Source organism: Lygodium microphyllum, chromosome 6 (genome assembly GCF_053477565.2).
Source record: "Lygodium microphyllum isolate KBCC chromosome 6, Lygodium_microphyllum_v1.1.10, whole genome shotgun sequence".
In the NCBI taxonomy this organism is placed as follows: domain Eukaryota; kingdom Viridiplantae; phylum Streptophyta; class Polypodiopsida; order Schizaeales; family Lygodiaceae; genus Lygodium; species Lygodium microphyllum.
In genome coordinates this window covers 36959289-36982363 of record NC_141140.1, presented here as the reverse complement: position 1 = coordinate 36982363, position 23075 = coordinate 36959289, and the positions used below count along the sequence as shown (strand labels likewise).

At 42.6% G+C, this 23075-nt stretch overlaps 1 protein-coding gene across 3 annotated transcripts in view; it reads left to right on the top strand.

The window, feature by feature from the left end:
- LOC148034465 (LMBR1-like membrane protein) overlaps positions 1–23075 on the top strand; it is a 76728-nt gene that overhangs the window by 17272 nt on the left and 36381 nt on the right. The window lies entirely within an intron of this gene.

Genomic DNA, 23075 nt, shown 5'->3' with positions numbered 1-23075 from the left:
TTGACTTTCAAGTCATCCCGGTCAGAGATTTTGAAGTTCTGAAGCTCATGGCAAGATTTATTCGATGGGTCCTATCTCGAGTTGCATAGCGGTCAGTCAAGTGCGTCCATTCCTGTGACGCTAAGTCAAAATGGTGAAGCTAAGAATGAAACTCAGGCAATAAGCCCTGCATTAGCTTGACAATAGCGGAGGCATTTCTAGTCTTCCATTAGCGGATGGCCTTGTCTGGAACAAGTGTTGGATTGGTTTGGGGTTCCAACCCTTGCACAAGATCCCGTAGGTTCCGTGAGTGAAAGATATGTTTCATCGAGTTCGATGAAGTTGTAAAGTTTGACCCTTTAAAACAAGTCCTGTCATTGAATGTACGCTTGGCGGAAGATGAGGTAGAACCATGAGGTGCCGGGAATGTGGGGTAAGATGGGTGTGGAGGATAAGATGGTGGTGGTGGTGGTGGAGGTGTCTGATAAGAAGGAGGGGGAAGAGGTGGGTGGGTAGAAATAGATTGTGAGTGTCCAATGAGTGTCGATTGATACGGAGGCATTGGAACATGAATGTTTCCGTAAGGTGCTGGTGGAGATGGAGGCACTGGGACACGTATGCTCTGTCCAAATATCGATTGGGACACAATATAATGACCAGAGGGTCCACTAGGTAATACCATGGAGACAAATGGAGACACTAACTTATCCACACTTCGGAGAGACTGGGGAATACCTAGGTTGTAACGATCTCGAAAGTGTGTGAGAAAAAGGTGGAACACCACTTGGTTGAGGAAGAGATGAGGTCCTAATGACTATGCTTAAGTTTGAAGAACCCCTGGTTGTGGTGAATGAAAACACATGTAATCCTACATGAGATGCAATATCCGGTGCACTTAATGAAGGGTGAAAAAATGTGGTAGAAGAATAAAAAGGTGGGATGAAAGGGAGATTAAATGGATTTGTGATAGGTGTAGATCTGGAAAATATTGTGGGTTCATTTCGTCCATTAATTGCATTAAATTGAAATAATGATGATGAAGATGCACCTACTTCATTTTGACCTTTGAAAACAAAATTGTTTGAAGGAAAATAAGGAGATGGAGTACTTGTAGTTTTTTGTTTCAACTGCTTATCTAGTCTTGAGTTCATAAAGAAATATTTGTCTTTCTCATTACTCATAAACCAGAAAGTGTTTTGCATACGTCCTTCATCATGAAAATCATCCATACCAATAGAAGAAGGGAAATCATCATTTACAGAATCTGAAATGGTAGACATACCTGGCATCGGAGAGAATAAGTATGAAGGCGATGGAGTGTACTGTATATCAGTTTCCACTTGCGGGTGGCCAATCCTAAGTGGAGATTTTGTCCTTCTTGCATAGTCAGTAGATCGGTACACCGAATCTAAAGGGTGAAATTCAAACTTACCTTCTATTTGTTGTTGGGCTTTATGCATCAAAATGAGATTGTACTTGGTTGCAGTGATCTCGTAAGGCTGTGGAACTCCATGGTAGTCCAAAGTTTGTCTAGCCATGTTGGGAGCTTGTGAACAAGCTGTGAGGCTCACTCCGACTCGTTTTTCGATGGATTTAGCTCGGATATGAGAAGTGGTGTGGAAGTAGTGTTCGAAGACATTTGCCCTTGTGTTGTTCTTGCTTCTTGTGTAGAGATTTCAGATCAAGGCCTAGGTTTCTCACAGAGAACGTGGCTCTGATACCATGTGAAGAAAATACCCTAACATAGAAACACAAATGACACTGTACAACAAAGCGTAGACTGATAGAAGAACACCGTTAGGTTTAGGGTAACTCAGAGACAATAAACATAGAGAATGAATGAAATGATATGACTAGTGAACATACAATGCTCATGCAACAAACACACCATGTAGTGAATGAATAGTGTATCTTGAAATCTTGTATATCAAGGATTAGGAAAAAGATAATGAGTTGGAGAGTGTGTTGTACTTTGAACAGATCCTGAATCATAGCAAGGCAGCCTTCGGATGTCGAACATGAGCAAACGCAGCCAAGGAAGGTTAGATCCGATGCAGACGGCATTGCAGGAGAGAGAAAGACTAAAAACGTAGGTGAGGAGAGAGACTAAAAACGCAGGTGAGGAGAGAGAACAGGGAATGCAGTTGTGAGGAGAGAGAAAATAGCAGTGACAGGTTGAAGAGAGAGAAAACAGCAAACGTAGGTGTAGGAGAGAGGAAATATGCAGCAACAACTAAGAGGATAGAGAATTTGTAGGGCAGTAGCTGGAGCTTGCAAATGTAGTAGTATGTTGACGCGGCAAACTGTATGATAGCTGGATGACAGACAACAACAAGTGCTTGGTTGGCAACGATAGCAAAATGATGATGGAGGGCTAGAAACAAGCACTAGATGAGTGAAGACTACAATGGACAGCTTGGATTGCGATGTCCTATGCGAATGGGGTATGTGAACGGGGTGTGGGCAGCAAGCTGAAAACACCTAAAACTTGCAAAAATGAGATTAGGGTTGAATGGAGGGCAACACAGCTATTTATAAAAAGTTTGGGCCCTCCCAAGTGGGTTTGTGCTTATGGGATATAGACATTCTCTAAGAACACATTTCTTTTTAAATAAACAAGGTTTCTTCCTCAATTAAGCATGTTTTGGGGCTGTTTAAGTGAAGCTAATGCATTTTTGGCATAACACCACCCTCTCACACTCCCTCTTTGGCATTGGAGAGTTATCAGGGATGACCCCATCACCTGTACTAGTAACCTGGAAGGAAGGCCCTTGGAGCCTAAACCTGGACCTAGAAAAGAGGAAGACTCGCTGAGAGAGTCGTCACCTGTCGTCACTCATTGTCACCGTGCACGCTTAGTCTTGTCGTAAAGCTGCAAATGTTGTCCCTTCTTGCCACAATAATAGCATTGAGACTTCTTCTTCGACCGGATGGCATTCCTCTCTAAAATTGGAACCTTTGAAGTACCCCCTCACAAAAACCTGAAGTTGAACACAAGTTTCTGACATAACACGTGTAGATGAGTAAAGAATATTTGCATGTTGACCATTAGGAGATGCTAGAGGAGCCATCATGAGGGTGATATAGAAAAGATGAAGAAAGACAAGGGATCTTTAGGGAGAAAAGTATGCCAAAAATACAGACTCATAAGGTTTGCACGAGTTCCAAGCAGTAAAGAAAGCATAGAGAGAAACGATCAACAATAACCAGAGTGTAGTGATGAGAAAACGACAATTGGATGCACATGAACCCTCTCTAAAGTTGAGCAGTGTACCACAGTGGGAGAAGAGAAACTAAAAATAACCAGAACCAGCTTGAAAGTATTGTCACCCAGCCCTACATAGGAGCAAACAACAAAAATGCAGGTGTTGATCAGTAAAATGCAGGCAGCAGACACCAAAACACAGATTTGGAAGGGTCAATAACAGGTCCCTAGTCCTAAAACAGCCATAGAAATGCAGATGGAAGACTGTAAAACACGGAGAAATTAGCAGTAGAACAGGCCAAAAATGATCAGAAGATGGTTGCTCAGGCTGGAAATTAGTTGCAGCAGTCAAAAACAGGTCCAATCAGCAGCAAAAAACCCAAAACTCAGGCTTGAGATAGTGTAAAATAGCAGCAGGAACGATGATCCTTCAATCTGGTACCATGTCGGAAGTGGATGTAGTGATGGAAGCGTGGAAAACTCTTGTAATAAACTGCTGAACACGAGACAAAGGAAAGAGAAAGAGAACCATTGTAAAAGAAAAGGACATTGCACAAGGAACTCAGAAGCAAAGAGATACTTGGAAAATGGAACCCATATACCAAGATATAAGACAATATAGAATCAATGTGAGTCACTGGCTATGAAGGCACTAGCACCTGCTCCTCTCCCTCCACTAGAACCAGTTAGGTGATGAATGATCAATGAATATAGAGGAGAAGCCTGAATAAATAGGCAAAAATAATGCCATAAATCATGTCAGGTTGGCCAACATTTAATGTTGGTCGTCCAACAGTAAATGCTAAAATGGCCATCATAAAATGCCAAGAAAAATGCCTAAATAATCAGGATAATATCCTGGTGCCCTAGCCCACTAATATGCATAGACTTAGCCATGAATTGACATATTTGCTAACAAGTTTATGCTCAATCTTCAATGGTTTACAACTAGTTCCATGACAACAACATGTTAGTAAATGCCATTGATAGTTTTAGCCATGGTTTACACTGAGAATATGCTTTAATATGGTTATAAAGCTACAATAGTTGAAAAACATGAGTTATGATGTATCCGATGGGTTTCTAGCAACAATTTTGGGGTAATTCTTAGTACTATCTGATGTTTATGTAGGCTAGAAAATTTTAGTAACCTTTGGGGTATATAGTATGGTTAGACAACAATGGCCAATGTTGTGATTGTGATGTCTTATGGAAATTTGAGTACAATATCCTATTCTTTTGGCACAATGTAGTGTAATCGAGGACGATTGTAAGGATTTCAAGGGGGAGGTCTGTCAGGAGGACATGAGATTTTGAGGTGCTTTATCTTGTTGATAATATTTGATTAAGCTATTAATCAAATGTGCAAGGTTATTAGCACATGTGATGCGCATGGTAGTTATTTCATGGTAACAGACCAAGGACCTTGAGGATACAGTGGGTGCTAAAGGCAAAAGCTGCAATAAGTTATGCATGACAGGTGTACTAGGTGGTACTTGGTGTTAAATATTGGGCTTAGACTAATTTATTGGCCATTAATGTCAGTGGTGATATTAGAGACTAGGTATTATGAAACTAGTCTTCCTTCTTGGAATGGGTGGTGATAATCTGATTTAAGAGTTAATTACAACAATAAATAAATGCACATAAAATGAAATACACACTTTACTATAACATTCTTGGACCCCTGTTGGCCCCAAAACGGGCGCCCCTTGTAGTATTTCTTTAGCTTTCATTCAATTGGAAAGAGTACAACCTGAGATTCTTCAATCTCCTCTTGCTAACCAATTGCTCTTGCTGTCATAAATGACCAGCGAGCCTTTTGGGTCATTTGCCTCTCGATTCACCCAGGACTTCTTCTCCAATTTGACCCTTGACTAGCCAAATGCTGCCCCAAATCAATTTGGGATGGGCTGGCTCATGAAATCCCTTGATAATCTTCAATTATCAGTTGCTGATTTCAGTCCTTGAGCCTTCAATCTCTGGCACGGATGCCAAGGTGGTTGCTAAACCCTAATTTCTGTTGTAAATTAGGGTTTACTATAGAAATTACAGATCAACCCACAAAAAATGGCTGAGATCTCCTCCGAATGGCTAAGAATTGCTGAGAATGGCTAAGCATAGGCTGAAGGAGATGAGAGAATGCTGTAGAGAGAGAAAATTCTGAGATTTGTCACGAATAACTGACCAAAATCAGCTGATGCCCTGCTGTACCAGCCCCAAACGGATGCACCAACAACAATAGGAGCATCAGAGACTGAGATCTTTAGGAGAAAGTGCATCAGCAGCAATTGCCAGCTTCCCAAGGTCAAGAATATGCAATCTCCATCACCAAAATGGTCTCCAAATACTGGGAATTGGCCCCAAAAGCTGACAGCAACAGTCCAACACCTCTTTCCAACAGCTCCAAAATGAAAAAATGAGACTTTCCTCTCCCTTCAGCCCTATTTAACCTTTCCCCCACTTGCATGGGAAATTTTTGCCAAGTGGCAGCTTTCTTAATCCATGTTGAGCAATTTTCAGCCATTTAATTAATTTTTAGAATTAATTAATTCTGAAAATTAATTCAGCCCTTAATCCATGCCTAAAAATTTAACTTTGCCCATCCAAAAATTAATTGGCTAGGCCATTTGCAACCCAAAGTGGTCCCATGCATTAATTGATCTTTGGACAAGCATTAATCCATTATTTTATGCCTAGTCCCTAGTGTCACCACTGTCACTTAATGGCCAATTAATGGTCCTAGGGGCAAATTGACACCAAAATTCACATAGAATCTAACAAGTGTAACTTGTTACAACTTTTGCCTTTGACACCCATCTTTTTCGTAGGGTCCTTTGGCCTTCAACTGTGAAAAAGTAGCTTGCACCTCACATGTGCAACACATGTGTATCTTTTAATTGCACATTTGATTAATCATTTAATCAAAGGTCAATTAAACATAAGCAAAGCATCAAATTTTCACGTCCTCGTGACATATTAACTAATTAATTAATGCTTGTCTAAGGACTAATAGTTACTTATAGATACTTGGAAGACTAGGCTAATTTAATTTTTGGTTGGTGAAATTAAAATTTTGAGCACCAGAATAATTATTAAATTTATTTTTAAAATTAATAATTTAAAAATTAATTTAATAAGTTAGATAATGGTGGAAAATAGAATTAGAAGGTTGCCACTTGGCAAAACTTACCTATGCAAGTGGAAAAAACGTTTTTAGGGGCTCATGGACTGAGAGAGAAGGAGATTTTTAGAGAGCAGCAATCACCAAGGATCAGTCCTATAGCATGTCAAAGCAGTTTTGAGCCTTCAGGAGTAGGTGATAGCAACCCAAGGTGCTTTTTGTCCAGATGATAGCATACAAGAGGGGGTAGCACTCTTTTGGGGGGTCTTAAGCTGTAGGTGACAGTTTCCATGGGTGTTTGAGCAGGGCTGCAACAGTTTTTCAGCACTAATCGAGGACGTGATTCCTCTAATCATTAGGATTCGACTCTCATCAAAATAGGGAAGAATCTTCTATTTTGCAAATCTATTCAAAAACAAAGAATCAGCCAATGGATCAATTGATTGAATTTCTTATACCATTCAATACAATAGTTTTGAAAAGGTTTGAACTTCAAAATAGCCAATATTTACGTCTCGAAAAGGTACTTCCAAGAGTCAGTAATGGGAATAAAAATACTACTTGTCCGAGTCGATTCAAAGAAAAAAGGAGCATACATTTTCTATATCCCCTAGTTAGATGGTATGAACAAAAGAGATTAATTTCTCTTTGCTCGATCTGCATGCTACTTCTACATGACGATCTTCGTGTATTAGCCTATGAGTGTGTCTCACGAATCCATTATCAATTGGATGGCGGGGCGGGAAGCAAAGGATCCAATTGTTTAGGAAACTTTTTTCTTGAAGAAAGGTCTTTGAAATGGAAGAAGTACGCAGGGTATTTCTTGAGCAAGCATATTCCATTCCGGATTGATGAGGATATGAATGCCTGGTCTAAAGCACATGGATGGCTTGACACAATAGGAAACCTGTCCCTTTCCACTTTAGGGAAAGTATCGCCATTAATCGAATTTGACTTGGATACATTGATTCGTGAGATATCGATATGGAAAAACAGAGATTTAAAAAGTCCTATTGGTAATATTGATATGGTGATTGAAAGGAACAAAATGTATTTCCACAAATTGATCCATATGTCATTTCTTTGCAAATCGATTTTTCCCAAGTTTTTTTGCCGAAAGGTTCTGAGAGATGCAATTGACTATTGGCTTGATAAATTGAATGATATAATGTGTCTCAATCCCTTTTTGGATTCGCTCAATATTAAGAAAAAGTTTCTAATCTAAAAGGAATTCTTGAAGAAAAGATCACTTATCTATAGATTTCGGATTGTTAATGAACAAGGAGCCCGCAGATTGTTCGATCTTTCTTTAGCATAAAGTAGATTTCTCTCTTGTTGAATTTTCCTGCATAGAATCTATCCAAACTAATTTCTTTGATCATGCTCTTTCCATCACAGGAAGGCAAAATTGGAATCTATTTCTATGGAATTGGAGTTGTGGAAAAGGTTTAAACAAGAGTATTGAAAATATTTCGAGATATATTCTCGATAGGATGAATACACGAGATTTTGTAACCCAATTTTATCTATTTTTGTTGAACCATGCCAAGAAAGATTCTATTCCGAAGCTTAGGATCAAAAGGCATCTCCTCATTGGAAGATATAGCAATAGTTATTCTAATCTCTTGGATGATTTTCCTGTGGGTTTCGATCATGAAGTCATCTACCTATTGAGAATAGGATCCTTCGGTAGGGAGGAGATAATATCATCGATTCAATCCCACGTGTTTGATTGGTTATTTCCCAACTTTTTGCAACGACCAGAAAGGGAAATAAAGGATTCTATATGTGCGACAATTCAATCTATTGTGTTTGATCTAGATAAATTGACAGTATTTCCAATCCATTCAGATAGACATTTCAATTCAATTTTGGACCTAAAAAGATTCCTATCGAAGCTGAGCCCATCTGCTTGTGAAATGAGAGATTCCTCTCTCTTTTCATATGGTAGAAGTGGGAATTCCTTGTGCGAAACATCGGAAAATTTTATCGAGATTTAGAAAGAGATTAAGAAACCATTCAATCAATAACATATTCTCCAAGATAGATCTTTTTCTTGTCAAAGAAATGAATGAAACGAAGGTTTCTTTCTTGGGATGGTCAACAGTTAAACTCCCAAATCAGTCTATCCTATATTACCTCAAAAATCCTTGGATACTATTTGTTCTTGCATGGGATGCCAAAGGTAAAAGTTGCTATAAGTTATGCTGTATAGGTACTTGGTGGTATTTGGTGCTGGTGTAGGTTATTCATTTAGCCATAAGTGTCAGTTGGTGACACTAGAGAAGTGGCGTTTAATGGTACTTAACGCCAATCTGATGGTCAAATATGGCGCAAAGACACTCGGGAATGGAAGTTGCCTAGCCAATTTAATTATTGGCAAATTAGATTGTTTTTCAGGGCATCAAAATAATTATTAGCTTAATTTTCAGTATTTAAAAACTAAATTAATATTTAATTATGGATAATGCTAGAAAAACCATTTGGGAAGATTGCCACTTGTCAAAAATGCCCATGCAAGACTGAAAAACGTCTTTAGAGGTTGGAGAGAGGCATTTTAGTGTATTCAGCTTGCAAGAGAGAGGGAGATGCTGTTGGTCTGATTTGCAGCCATTGGAGGATCTTCTGAGGCAGCTAGGGGTAGGAGAAGACGAATCAACAGTAGGTGACAATATCTGTAGGCTGTTGAGACAGGGCAATAGTAGTAAATGACTGATTTTCTTCTGTTCTTTGCATCTACAGGCTGTTGAGACAAGACAACAACAGTAAATAACAGATTTTATTTAGTTCTTTGTAAAGAAAATCTGAAATTTCTCTCTCCTTAGCATTTCCTCTCATCTCCCAGCCTTTCTACAGCCTTTCGCTGAAGATTACAGCATTGAGATCACTAGAGGTTAAGAAATTTCAGATTTCTTTGTTGTAAGCCCTAATTTGCAGCAAAAATTAGGGTTTAGCGGCAGCCTTGGGAAGTGTCCCAAAAATTGGAAACTCCAAGACTTGGATTCAACAAGGTGAAGCTGTTTTTAGTGAAATTCAGGTGGAGGAACTAGTAAATCAATGAATTTGGGGCATTTTCCATCTCCGTTAAAGCGAGTGAAGGCCAATTGACTGCTTGAATCAAGGGGCAAATCAAATTAAAGACTTGTTGGTCATTTTGGACAGCAAGGGCAGTTGGAATACCGAAAGAGATTGGGAGAATCCCATTGTACATCAACTTCTTCTTCAATTAAGTTAAGTAAATACCGAAAGGGGTGCCTGTTTTGGGGCCAACAGGGTGTCCATTGTCCAAGATTATATGGTAAAGTGTGCATTTCAGTTTTGTGAATTTGTTAATTGCTGTAAATAGTCCTTAATCAGGTTATTTACCACCCTATTCGAGGAGTAAGGTTGGTTTCAAAAGGGGCAAGAACAAGAGAGAGAGACACAAGATGTGGAAACCCAAATAGTCACAATGTGTAACCAACTTCTCCTTTATTCAAATGTCACTGTAAGAATAAAGAATGAAGTGACAGTGATGGGCGCTTGCCACCTATAGTGTACAGCTGTGTGGGTATGCAGGTACTGTTAGTGTAACTAATACATGGGCGGCTAGGCACAGGTGCCCTTTTCCCCAACAGTTTGTGCTTTGTTGTATGATTGGTTTTGTGTTTTTTGTGTTCTGAACATTTCTTCATAGATGTCTGGCAGTGAGCAAACAGAGTAGTAGATGCCGGATCAGTGATAGATGGAGTAGTGAGGAGATAAGAAAACTGCAAATGCAACCTTCAAGAGATAGGTAGTAGACAAGAACCATGATGAGCAAAATGCAATAAAAGATGAAGGCAATAACTGTGATGATGAAAATGCAGCCTTGTGGAGACAAACATAGCTTGTAGATGACAACCGTAGCCTTGGGATGATGTCATGGTCATTTGTTGCCCCTTTGGGAGTCTAATTATCATAAATTGGCTATTGCAAAGCGGGTGCATGTGTTGTCTTTGCATCATAACTAGTGCCATAAGAAGCATTTGCATGACCAACATTCATTTCTTGATCCCCATACATTCCAGGGGTGTAGATGCATTACCATACATGCCACTTTGTGCCCTAGACATCATGCCAATACTACCATATATGGGGTTTTGTATTCCACTTGCAAGTTGCCATACCCAAATATGCTGAGCCTTGCATTCCATGCATTGGTTGCTGCATACCATAAGGAGTTGTACAATGCATCCCCATATGCGAGCATGGAATATAGTACCACTGTCAAAGTATCGTGGTTGTCTCATACTTGCATGCATGCCTTGCTCCACTCATAGCCCGGAATTGGCAATAATGAAATAATGCAAATTCCCTAGTATCATCACTGACACGAATGGTTGATTGAATGTTTGAGGCCAAGTTTTGACACCAGGTATCACCTAGTACGTGTCAGGCATAACTTATTACAACTTTTGCCAATGTTACCTACTAATCATCAGGGTTACCAAGGTCTCATTGTCACTTAAGTGACTTGGGTTTTACATGTGTATCTCATATGTGCACAACTCAATAATTCTAAAGCTAAGGATTAAAAATACATAGTCTTATGATAGACTCTCCGGGGGATTTTCTTCTTCCAGTAGCAATATGTGTAGGAACTTTTGACCACTTTTGAGATGGAGGGTTGTAAGTCTATTTCTGCTCCCATGTATCCGAACTGGGAGACTTATACCACTTGTGTGAGAGTGTGGCTTCGAAGGTTGTTAGGAGAGCTTGGCTGTCCTTACACATGCCCTACTGCACTTCATTGCAACAATAAGAGTTACATTGCTTTGGCATGGGATCCCCATATTTCATGCGAGGTGGAAGCACTTTGAGATATAGTACCATTTCATTTGGGAGAAGAGCTTGGATGAGAGTTTTGATTTGGTATATTGCAAGGCGGAGGGTAACTTAGTTGACTTGTTTATAAAGGCTCTTCCTCAGACTGTTCTTCGCTAGCACTCCAGCTCCTTGAGCTTGATGCCTCATCCGAGATATGAGGGGGTTGTTAGAGATTTAGTCATCCCTTGGATAGGCACAAGCAGAGTACAATCACTCTAGGGCAGATTTATGCATTTTTGGATCAGGTTGGGCACATTCATGTGGTTGCGAGGTGTTCATAGTAGTTCTTGGGCAGTCTAGGCTGTGGAATGTAGGAAGCAGCCACAGTTTTTAACCATTATTTTATTATTTATTTATTGCAGGTGGACTTTTTTGGCTGCAGAACTGGCCGACCTGAATTATTTTATTGTTTTTTTATGGCCTATTTATAGGTTACACAGTTCATTCTTGGTGTGTGCAAAGTGAGAGAGCTCCTGGCATATACATTCAACAGCCCATTTCAGGTCGTATGCTTCCGCATTCGCTGTACTTTGACGTTTGGCAGCTCCTCCTTCCTCTCTCAGCCTTTGAGTGGTGGAATCACCCTCAACCAGCCCTCAAACAACTTTCTCTGAGCCTGCATGGGTAATTTTGACAAATGTAGCCTTGTAATTTAATTTCCAGCATTAAATACTTAATCTTCAGAATTTAATTTCAAAAGTTACTTATTTGTTCCTTTGACCCTACCCTAGAATTGGCTAGTGCCCATTCATAATTAATGTGCTAACCCCCATGGGACATTTAATTGCCCCAACATTAATTGGCCTTGGATTAGCATTAATTAATTAATTAATGCCTAGTCCCTTAATGTCATCATTGGACATTTGATGGTCCAATCAATGGCCTAGATCCAAATTGACATCAGGTATCCACAAGTGCTACCAACATAACTTTCTACAACCTTGCCAATGTCACCCACTCCTCTCTTGGGGTACTTAGGTTGCACTTACATATGCATGACTTAATAATACCAAAGCTAAGCATTAAAAATGCATGTCCCCATGACGTTGCCCTGTGGCTCCACTGATCCATCATTCACTACTAATTTAGCCAATGCTCCTCATTCTTCAGTTCCATCCCCTTGCCTCCATTTGGTGCCGACACTAATGCTTCGAGTTGCATGTTGTCAAAAGTGGGTGCAATGATGGAAGTGTAAGAGATTGCTGGTATAGATTGCGCAATACAAGAGGAGAGAGAGAAGAGAGAGACACAAGAATATTGCAAAGAGAGAACCTAGAGATAGGAAATGAAATCCATATACCAAACATGGGACAGTTGCATACAACAGTGCGTGATAGATTGTGTAGGCACTAGCACTAGCTCCCTCTCTCCAATAGGGCGCGCACTGGAATTTGCAGGTGATGAATGATAGATTGTGGAGGAGGGGGCTTGAATATATAGGCAAAAAATAATGCAATAAATGCATCAGGTCTGCCAGCAATAAATGCCCTAAATCACATAATAATGACCAATAAAAAATGCCTAAAAGCATCTATAATGTTTGGCCCATTGAATAAAATGCCTAGACTTACTCATGATCTGAGTAGACCCTCTCTCAGATCATGGGTGATTTGATACAATACAATGATACAATGATAATGACTCATCATAGTCCATTGGGGGTAATTGCATGCATGGTTGAGGGAGCCTTGTACAATACTGCTTCGCCATATTGTTGAAGCTGCCTTGCTAGTAGGAGGTGACCGGCGGTAGAACCTCTTTAGAGATAAAGCAAATACGAATCCTATGTAAGCATAGCTCCCTTGTGTTTGTCTTGGTCCCAATCGTTGGGAAGAGGAATGGGAGGTTGAGGATGCTCACTAGCTCCAAAAACAACGTACCGCAATCGCTTCTGCACAAAACCATGTTTTCATAACAACACTCAAGGTTAAGTAATCAGGGCCATGAAGTGAGCCATTTGGAGAGGATAGGAAGAGAAGATAAAAAGTGTGTGTGTATAGAGAGAGAGAGAGAGAGAGAGAGAGAGAGAGAGAGAGAGAGAGAGTGTGTGTGTGTGTGTGTGTGTGTGTGTGTGCACGGGCAACCAAGCACAACATAGATTGCACCAAGCACGGTTTCAAATGTAGTGGCGAGGGTAATTGACCACGAAATATGTGAAAATTGGGAAGAATCAGCCAAGCAAAGATGGATAGAGGTTGAAAACCCTATTGCCCAGCCTATAGAGCACAAGATGCTGCAAATGCAACTGCTGCAGATCAAAATGCAGACAAACCAACATTAAATGCAGTTTCCAGCCTTAAAATAATGCAGAAAATGAAAAACGCAGGCAGCAGCATGAAAATGCAAATAATTTAAGGCTGAAAACAGGCTGAAAATCCCCAAAAACTGGTTGTCCAGCTGTAGTAGACAAAGCAAAGCAGATCACCACCAGCAAACTGTGAGGGCAGACAGTTCACAGTAGAAAACAGCAGCTGAAGCCCGAACATGGAAGACAGTTCACAGTAGAAAACAGCAGCTGAAGCCCGAACATGGATGTTTGATACCATGTTAGTGTTAGCCTGCTCTATTTCAGTGGCAGTCTGTGATCTCCTGGTTGTGAGCTCCTGTCAGAGTCTGGCAGGAGACAGAGGAGCTCTGTCAGTTTAGTGTTGTTGGGTGGCAGTTAGCTTTTAGTGGCTGTTTTTGGTGCAGTCGGCCAGATTTTGGCCAGTCGGCCAGTTTTGTGGCTAGGGGGCTATATATAGCAGCCCCCCCCCCCCCCCCCCCCCCATCAGCCATATATGTTGTTTTTCGTAGGTTCAGCACAGTCTCTCTCCTCTCCCACTCTGGCATTGGTTTTGCCTTTGTCTCCAGCCTGATCTGGTGCCCTCACTGATGCTTCGGGCTGCGTGCAGGGACTGATCAGTCCATTTCAATGTATTCAGCATTCATTTCAGTCAGTGCAGATTTTCTTCCTTCATTCTCTGCTTTCTCTCTCTCTCCTCTGTGTTTGTGTTTCTTCTTCCGTTGCGCACTCTCACATGGTATCATCGCCTAACTGAGAGCACGGAGGATCTTCCCTGACAGAGAGACACCATTCTCTTCTTTTGCTACTGGCGATTTCTCTCCAACAGCCAAGGCGGCTCCCACCCTTGCGTTTGCTGCAGGCGGCAGTTTCTGAGGCTGCCACGTCATCAACACTCCTCCCCTGGGTGCGTTTTCTGCAAGGCGGTCATCCCTACAGCTGGGCGACACTCCTCCAGGCTGCGTTTTGCTGTTCTAGAGGTCATTCCACCTTCTGTTGGCCTTCTTGCTGGCGACATCCTCCCAGGCTGCGTTTTGGTGCTCGGCGGCTTTTGTCTAGGTGATCTTCATCAGACATCATTGCGTTTTGCAGCTCCAGGTGTTTGTAGGCCTCCACAGCCTGCGTTTTGGTGGTTGGTGACCCTTCTGCTGGTCATACTTCGGCATCGGCAAAGTTTTCTTTGGTGTGTTTGGTGTTTGTAGATTTGGAAGATGTCTTACCAGTTTTCAGGCTTTGACGACTCAGAAGATGAGCTTCTTTCTCATCATTCCTCTGAGCGGAGACGGGATTATCAGGAGTTTCGTGATCGACAACGGGAGGAGTCTCCTCGCACCCGTTCTTCTTCTGTCCATGCATCTCAGAGGGTTCCATCTACAGTGAAGGTTCCGTCGGTGAAGACTGCTTTAGATGTCCGGATGCCTTCCTTGATTCCCTCGATACAGGTGCCCATACTCCCTTTCTTTCTGAAGGAAGACAAGTTGGATGGTTCCAACTACTCCCTATGGTCATGCAAGGTGGAGTGCATCCTCGATACATTCGACCTATGGGAGCTTGTTTCTTCACCCATCAACCGCCCCCCCGTGGATTCATCAGATGGAGCTTCTATGGACCATGCAGCCTTGTGGAATAGGCTCAACTCTCGAGCCCGTTCCTTTCTCTTTATGAGTCTTCACGACTCGGTTCTTGTTCATGTTCACAGGTTAAAGACCGCGGCGGAAGTGTGGAAGAAGCTTGCGTCTTTGTACCAGCATAAAACGTTCACCCACAAGATTTCTTTGGAGAAGAAGTTGCGGATGCTCAGTCTTGATGATTCTTTCTCTTTATGAGTCTTCACGACTCGGTTCTTGTTCATGTTTACAAGTTAAAGACCGCGGCGGAAGTGTGGAAGAAGCTTGCGTCTTTGTACCAGCATAAGACGTTCACCCACAAGATTTCTTTGGAGAAGAAGTTACGGATGCTCAGTCTTGATGATTCTTCTTCCATGAAGAAGCACATCACGAAGATGGAGGACATGCGAGGCGAGCTAGCCTCTCTTGGTCGGGTGATTTCGTCTGAGGATATGGCGATGATTCTCTTGACTCAGCTGCCATCACCCCGGTATGATGTCTTCTACACCAGCCTCATCACCTCGAGGACCCGCGAGAAACTTCTATGGGAGGAACTTGCCCCACTTGTCTTGGAGCATGATGAGCGTCTTAGAGAGGTGGGTGCCAGTGGCTCCACCAAGGCTTTTACTGCAGGTACCGGTGGCGACAAGAAGAAGAAGCAACAAAAGGAGAAGGCCAAGGATAGGAAGGAAGAGAACAAGAAGGAGGAGGACAATAAGGATGCGAAGGAGAAGAAGCCCAAGTGCCCACACTGTGGGAAGGGCACTCATCCCGAGGAGAAGTGTTGGCAAAAGTACCCCCATCAGAAGCCTAAGGAGAAGAACTCAAAGGCGGCCCCAGCCACGACAGAGTCTGCTTTTGTGCACGTCTTTGTTGAGAAGGATACAGCCCTAGCTTCTACCACTTAGGAGAAGCCTTGGCTCGTGGACAGCGGAGCATCTTCTCATATGATCTTTAGACAGGATTGGCTTTAGGATCTTCGTTCAAGAGGGGGCACTGTCACCATTGGTGACAACTCTATAGTTCCTATTCGAGGTATGGGGACTTTACCTATGTTTTTTGACAGGCGGTCTTCTTCCGCCAAAGTTCTTTATGTACCTGATTTGGGTTTTAACCTATTGTCTGGGTATGGTCTTACTCAGCTAGGTACCCGAGTCATCTTTACACAGGATGCCGTCATAATGGAAGATGCTTCTTCAGGTGATGCTCTTTGGTCAGGTACACAGGAGGGTGGGCTCTACAAGCTCACAGCCTTGGCTGCGCGGGCTTCCCACGAGCTTGGGCTGCTTTGGCATGCTCATTATGGGCATCTGAACCTTGATTCTATTCGGGGGGCTTCTCGGAGGAAGATGGTGGAGGGACTTCCCGATTTTCCCCCTCTACACACTTTATGCCCTAGCTGCTTGAGGGGCAAGTAGCATCGGCAGCCTCACCCGCAGGTTGCTTCCAGGAGGACTTCTTCTCCGCTTGAGTTGGTTCACACCGACCTTTGCGAACCTATGGGCACGGCCTCCCTTGGGAAGGCCAAGTATTTGATGCTGATTGTGGACGACTTCAGTCGTTATGTGTGGCCTTAATTTTGGGAGTATAAGAGCGAGGCGTACTCCCGTTTCTCTGTGTGAACTATGCTCTTATGTCCCAGATTCTTCAAGATTCTTAGCCTTCCATAGTGGAGGAGGCTCTTGCATAGGATATTTGGAGACAGGCTATGCAGGCAGAGCTCGGTTTCATTGAGCGGAACCATTATTGGGAGCTTGTACCGCGTCCCAAGAAACAAAAGGTGATAGGTGTGAAATGGGTCTTTAAGACCAAGTATCTCAAGTATCTTGCAGATGGTTCCTTGGACAAGCATAAAGCTAGGCTTGTTGCCAAGGGTTTTGCATAGAGATCAGGTTTGGATTACTTTGAGACTTTTGCTCCTACAGCTCGGATGTCTACCATTTGAGTTATTTTGGCTCTTGCAGCTCACCACCGTTGGCCTGTTTATTAGATGGACGTCAAGTCAGCCTTTCTGAATGGCGTCCTTGAGGAGGAGATCTATGTTTCACAGCCTCCCGGTTTTCTTGTGCAGGGGAAGGAAGCTCATGTCTATAGGCTACGAAAGGCCCTTTATGGCCTGAAGCAGGCTCCTCGTGCTTGGTACCAGCGGATTGACCGCTTCTTTCTTCAAAGTGGTTTTCAGCGCTTAGATCATGACCCCAACCTCTACTTCAGGGTTGCGGGTTCTCTTTGTGTTTTGCTTATCTTGTTTGTAGATGATCTTATTCTTACAAGGAGCGACACTCCGCAGGTGGAGCATACTCGGTCTATTCTATGGCAGGAGTCGACATGACGGATCTAGGGATTCTTCACTTCTTTCTAGGACTGGAGATCTACCAGATGGCATAGGGCATCTTTATCTCGCAGCACAGGTACATCTCCGAGCTTCTTTCAGAGTTTGGTATGGCCGAGTGTCGGCCTATTTCATGCCCCATGGACCTTGAGTCCAAGCTGTTGGTAGATGGCATTCCCCTTTCTGATGCCACCTGTTACAGGTGCCTTGTTGGTTCACTTATCTGGCTTCTTCACACTCGGCCGGATATCTCTTTTGTGGTGGCTTTGTTGTCTTCTTTTATGAAGACTCCTACACAGGATCATTGGAGGGCCGCCTTGCGTGTTCTTCGGTATTTACAGGGGACTTGATCCTACGGGATCATGTATGGAGATGGGATCACTCTTTCTGGATGGAGTGATTCTAACTGGGCAGGTGATGTGGATTCGCGACGCTCCACTACAGGTTATGCTTTCACCCTTGGATCCGGTGGTGTCTCTTGGAGTAGCAAGAAGCAGCCTACTGTGGCACTTTCTTCTACAGAGGTTGAGTATCGAGCCTTATGTTCAACCGCTATGGAGGCCGTTTGGCTCTGTCGCTTGATGGCGGAGCTTGGCTTTTCCCAGATAGGACCTACAGAGCTGCGCGTGGACAACCAGAGTGCCCTTGCTCTGACAAAGAACCCGATGTTTCATGCTCGCACGAAGCACATTGAGGTTCAGTACCACTATGTTCGAGAGCGGATCGTGGATTCGGAGCTGGCGGTGGCCTATTGTCCCACGGCGGACAATGCGGCTGATCTCTTCACGAAGCCTTTGCCTCAGGCTTCTTTGCTTCATCACACGCGGTTGTTAGGTCTTCAGACCCTCCCAGGATCTGAGAGGGGGTGTTAGCCTGCTCTATTTCAATGATAGTCTGTCATCTCCTGGTTGTGAGCTCCTGTCAAAGTCTGGCAGGAGACAAAGGAGCTCTGTCAGTTTAGGTGTTGTTGGGTGGCAGTCAGCCTTTAGTGGCTGTTTTTGGTGCAGTCGGCCAGTTTTGGCCAAGTCGGCCAGATTTTGGCCAGTCGGCTAGTTTTGTGGCTGGGGGGCTATATATAGCAGCCGCCCCCCGCACCCCCCCCCCCCCCCCCCCCCCCCCACATCAGCCATATATGTTGTTTTTCGTAGGTTCAGCAGAGTCTCTCTCCTCTCCCACTCCGGCATTGGTTCTGTCTTTGTCTCTTGCTTGATCTGGTGCCCTCACTGATGCTTCGGGCTGTGTGCAGGGACTAATCAGTCCATTTCAGTGTATTCAGCATTCATTTCAGTTAGTGCAGATTTTCTTCCTTCATTCTCTGCTTTCTCTCTCTCTCCTCTGTGTTCGTGTTTCTTCTTCCGTTGCGCACTCTCATAGTTAGACCCCGATCTTGAAATTTGATACCATGTTAGAAGTGGTGCAGTGATGCAAGCATAAGAGATTACTGTAATAGATTGCACATCAAGAGAAAAGAGAGAGAGAAGAGGAAAACCCCAAAACATTGCAAAGAGAGAATGAGATTCCTCGGGAAGTGGAGTCCATATACAAAACATGAGATAGTTGTGTACAATAGTGAGTCATTGACTGCGTGAGCACTCACACGAGCTCTCCCTCTCCAATAGAGTTTACACTAGAATCTGCAGACGATGAATGAATGATAGACTGTCGAGGAGAGAGCTAGAATATATAGGACCAAAATAATTTAGTAAATGCATCGGGTTGGCCAACATTTAATGTTGGTTGGCGATAATGCCATAAATCACATAATAATGACAATAAAAATGTCTAAAAATATCTATAATGTCAGGCTCACTGAATCACAAGCCTAGACTCACTCATCATGAGTTGACTAGACTACTAACACATGTTGGGGTAGATTGGTGGAACCATGTATCGTTTAGCCTTTTGTTAGTTTGTTCTTTCTCTCATGTGCATTTCTTTTAGTCTCCTTGTCATGGGAACATGTGTTTTTAGTTCTTGGCTTAGCATTTGGCTCAGGCACTAATCAAATGTACACATGTGAGGTGCAAGTTAGTTAAGTCACAATCATGGGCCAGAGGTCCTAAGTTTGCAGTGGCAGTCAAGCGCAAAAGTTGTGATGAGTTATATTGGTTCGGTACTAGGGGGTGTATTGTGTTAGTTTGGGCCAGGGTATTTGATTAGCCATTATATGTCAGTGGTGACATTAGGGACTAAGCATTAATTAATTATACTTAGTCAGGGGCTAGTTAATACTCAGGACCACTTGGGAGTCAAAATGGCCTAGCCAATTTAATTGTGGATGGGTAGTTTGTATTTTTTGGGCAAGGGCAAAGACTGAAGTTCATTTAAATGGCTGAAAAATTCAATAAGAAGGTTGCCACTTGGCAAAACCTTCCCATGCAAGTGAGAGAAAGGTTGTGGGAGGTTGGTTGAGCCTCATTCCACCATTCTAGAGGCTAAAGGGAGCAAGAGAGAGACTATCTTGCTGTAGGTGCTTGTTTTGGCAGTTGTTCTAGCCATTTGGGAGTGTATTGAATGCAAACGACAGCTGTTCAAGTATTCCCGGGGGGAGGTGATAGCAAATTTGACAACTTGAGGGGGACTGCATGTTGGGCACTTGTGAGGGTTGGGCTGTAGTCTATTAGCCATTCATAGTAGGGTAGCGGTGAATTTCAACAAGTTTTTGTGGCAGAATTTTGAATTTTCTCTGTACAACTTTCTCTTCATCTCATTCTCTTGGCAATTCTCAGCCATTTTCAGCAGATATCAACCATTGAATGTGGGCAGCAAAAGCGTTTTCTACTCTGTAAACCTTAATTTATAGGAGACATTAGGGTTTACGAGGCACCTCGGGTCCCGTGCTTAGAAGATGAAGGCCTAGCACTTGAATTCAATTGCTGTAATTTGGGGAATTTCAGAGATTTCAAGGTCAGCCAACACAATTGAACTTGGGGTTCATTTTGACCAGCCAAGGGTTAGTTGGTGGCCAATTCCCTATTAGGTGAAGGGGTACATTAGATTGAAGGCTTGCTGGTCTTTTTCGAAAAGAAGTAGCATTGGGATTTGAAGGAGATTAGAACAATGTTAGTGTATTTCTTCCAATTGCAACACATGTAAAGAAATACAGCCATTTTGAAACCAACCTTCCTTCTTGGAGAGGGTGGTAAAACCTGATCAAGCACTTAATTACAACAAATTAATAACTTCAAAATAATTGAAATGCACACTTTAGCATAACATTCTTGGACATTGACACCTTGTGGGCCCCAAAAACTGGTGCCCCTTGCTGTATTTCTTTAACTTCTATCGCAATTGGATGGAGTACAAGCGTGATTTCTTGATCTTTGTTGATCCAAAAGCCCGTTGCTGTCCCAAATGATCTTCAAGCCTTTCCGGCAAATTTGCCCCTTGATCTTCACCAAGGACTTGTACAAATTGGACCCTTGACTAGCCAAATGTTACCCCAAATCAAGTGGGATGGGATGGCATCTGAAATCCTTGGCAATTTCTTGAATTCCAACTGTTGATTTCAGTGTCCTATGCCTTCAATTGCTGGCATGGGTCCCAAGGTGGTTGCTTAACCCTAAATTTTGTTGTAATTTAGGGTTTACTATAGAAATTCCACAGCTGTCCGGCATCTCTAGTTGAGAACTCCTTGAAATAGTTGAGTTTTGTTGAGATGATTAGAGAATGGGCTGGAGAAGGTGAGAGAATGTTGAGGAGAGAGAAAATCTTGAATTTCCACGCGGGAAAACTCGTGGCAATGATTGTTGCCCTGCCAAAGACTACCAAGATGTTGTCGCTTGTTGCTAAGCTACCTAGAAATGCAATCACCAGCCATGGGAAGCTCCAACTTGCTAGCTTGCCTTATGGAAAGCTCTAGCTGTTGTTGCTTGCTGCAAATGGCTTGCTGCAAAATTTGATCAACCCCCCTCTTTTTCTCTCCCCCCCACAGCTTGCATACCTTGAATGAGTCTTTCTAGCCTCCAAACAACCTTCTCTCCCATTGCATGGGCACTTTTGCCAAGTGGTAGCCTTCTAATTCCATTTTCCAACAAATTTCAGCCATTTAGTTGATTAATTTCAGCCCTTTTAACCGTGCCCAAAATTAGATGTGCCCATCCACAATTTAATTCACTAGGCCATTTGTAACTCCAAGTGGTCCCTAGCCTTAATTGACCCTTGGACAGGCACAAAGTAATTAATTAGTGCCTAGTCCCTAATTTCACCACTGACACTTATTGGCCAATTCATTGTCCTAGTGCCAAACTGACACCAGCTAACACTCAAAACCCAACTAATATAACTTGTCATAACTTTTGCCTTTGACACCCACTGCTTTTTCGGGGTCCTTGGCATGTTACCATGATATAAGTGCCATGTGCATCACATGTGCCTTACAAGATTGCACATTTGATTATTAAATTAACCAAATGTTATTAGCAAAGGCAAAGCATCTCCAAAATTTCACGTCGCCATGAGTCATGATACATTTTGGGGCCGATTGGGAGTCTGCTATCCAAGATTCGTTAGTAACATTTGTATTTCAGCTTGTGTGAATTTATTGCTTGCAGTAATTAGTGCATAATCAAGTCATATAGCACTCTTTTGGAGAAGGAAGGCTGGTTTCACTCCTTCTCTATTTGCTCCAAGTTTACTTTCTTCTTTGCTATGCACTCTGACATGGTATCATTCGCCTTGGTGGGAGCTGGAATTGACCAAAGACGAGCATCTCTCTGCGCAATGTGTTTTCTTTGTTTGTTTGTGCAGGGCGGTTTGTTTTCTATGCTAGAACAGCTGTGTTTTTCCAGCTGGATACACCTCCTACTGCTGTGTTTTCTGTTTTGCAGCATCCATTTGTGGCCATGAATGCTGGTGAACATCATTTTACTGGTTGATTCACCTGCATCAGGGTCTTCTGTGCTGCGTTTCCTGCTGTGACAGCCTTGTAGGGTTGCATGTTCATCTTTTGCAGCATCTACAGGTGGTGTTTTTTTTTTGCAGCAGGCTCCCCCGTATTTGTCTTGTAGCCAGGCACTCCCCAACTGCTACATTTTGATAGGGAAGCTCTCTCTAAGTGCTGGTGGCCATCCTAAAATGCCGGTGACATAAGAATAGGCTGTGTTTTCATGCTACAGGGTGCTATCCGCCTCCGGAGATCCGAACCAGCCCAAAGGCAACTGTGTTCAGAGTCTTGGGTCCCTCTCTTGTTATAATAGGAAAGCTATTCCTGGGGTCTCTTACTTAAATATGTTGGGCAATCACTTACAAGAACTCGTTACCGGTGAAAAGCAAAAAGCAAAAAGCAAAAAGCAAAAACCAAAAATGTGACAGATAAATTTTGCTTGGTGCATTCATACCCATTCATTGGTCCAAGCTTGTGTAGATGTAGTTCACATAAACTTGAAATTCAAAAATTTATCACTCAAGTTACAAGATTGGCATGACCTATTGTGGTTGGAATCTATTGCTTCTTGAGGTGCCTTGCGTTGGGATGCCTTCTTGATTGTAATATTCTATAGAGACTCATCTACACAGTCATACTTTTGTCATGTTTTTTCGAGTCTTATGTTGTAGAACGGATGGGTGAAAAGCAAATTTCAATTCAATCTGTATCTCCACCACTTTTAGGCTAAAAGAGATTTGTCTTGCTGAGAACCAAGGAAAATGGAGAAACATTATAATTACCGGCTTTACAAAAAACTAATTCATGGTTT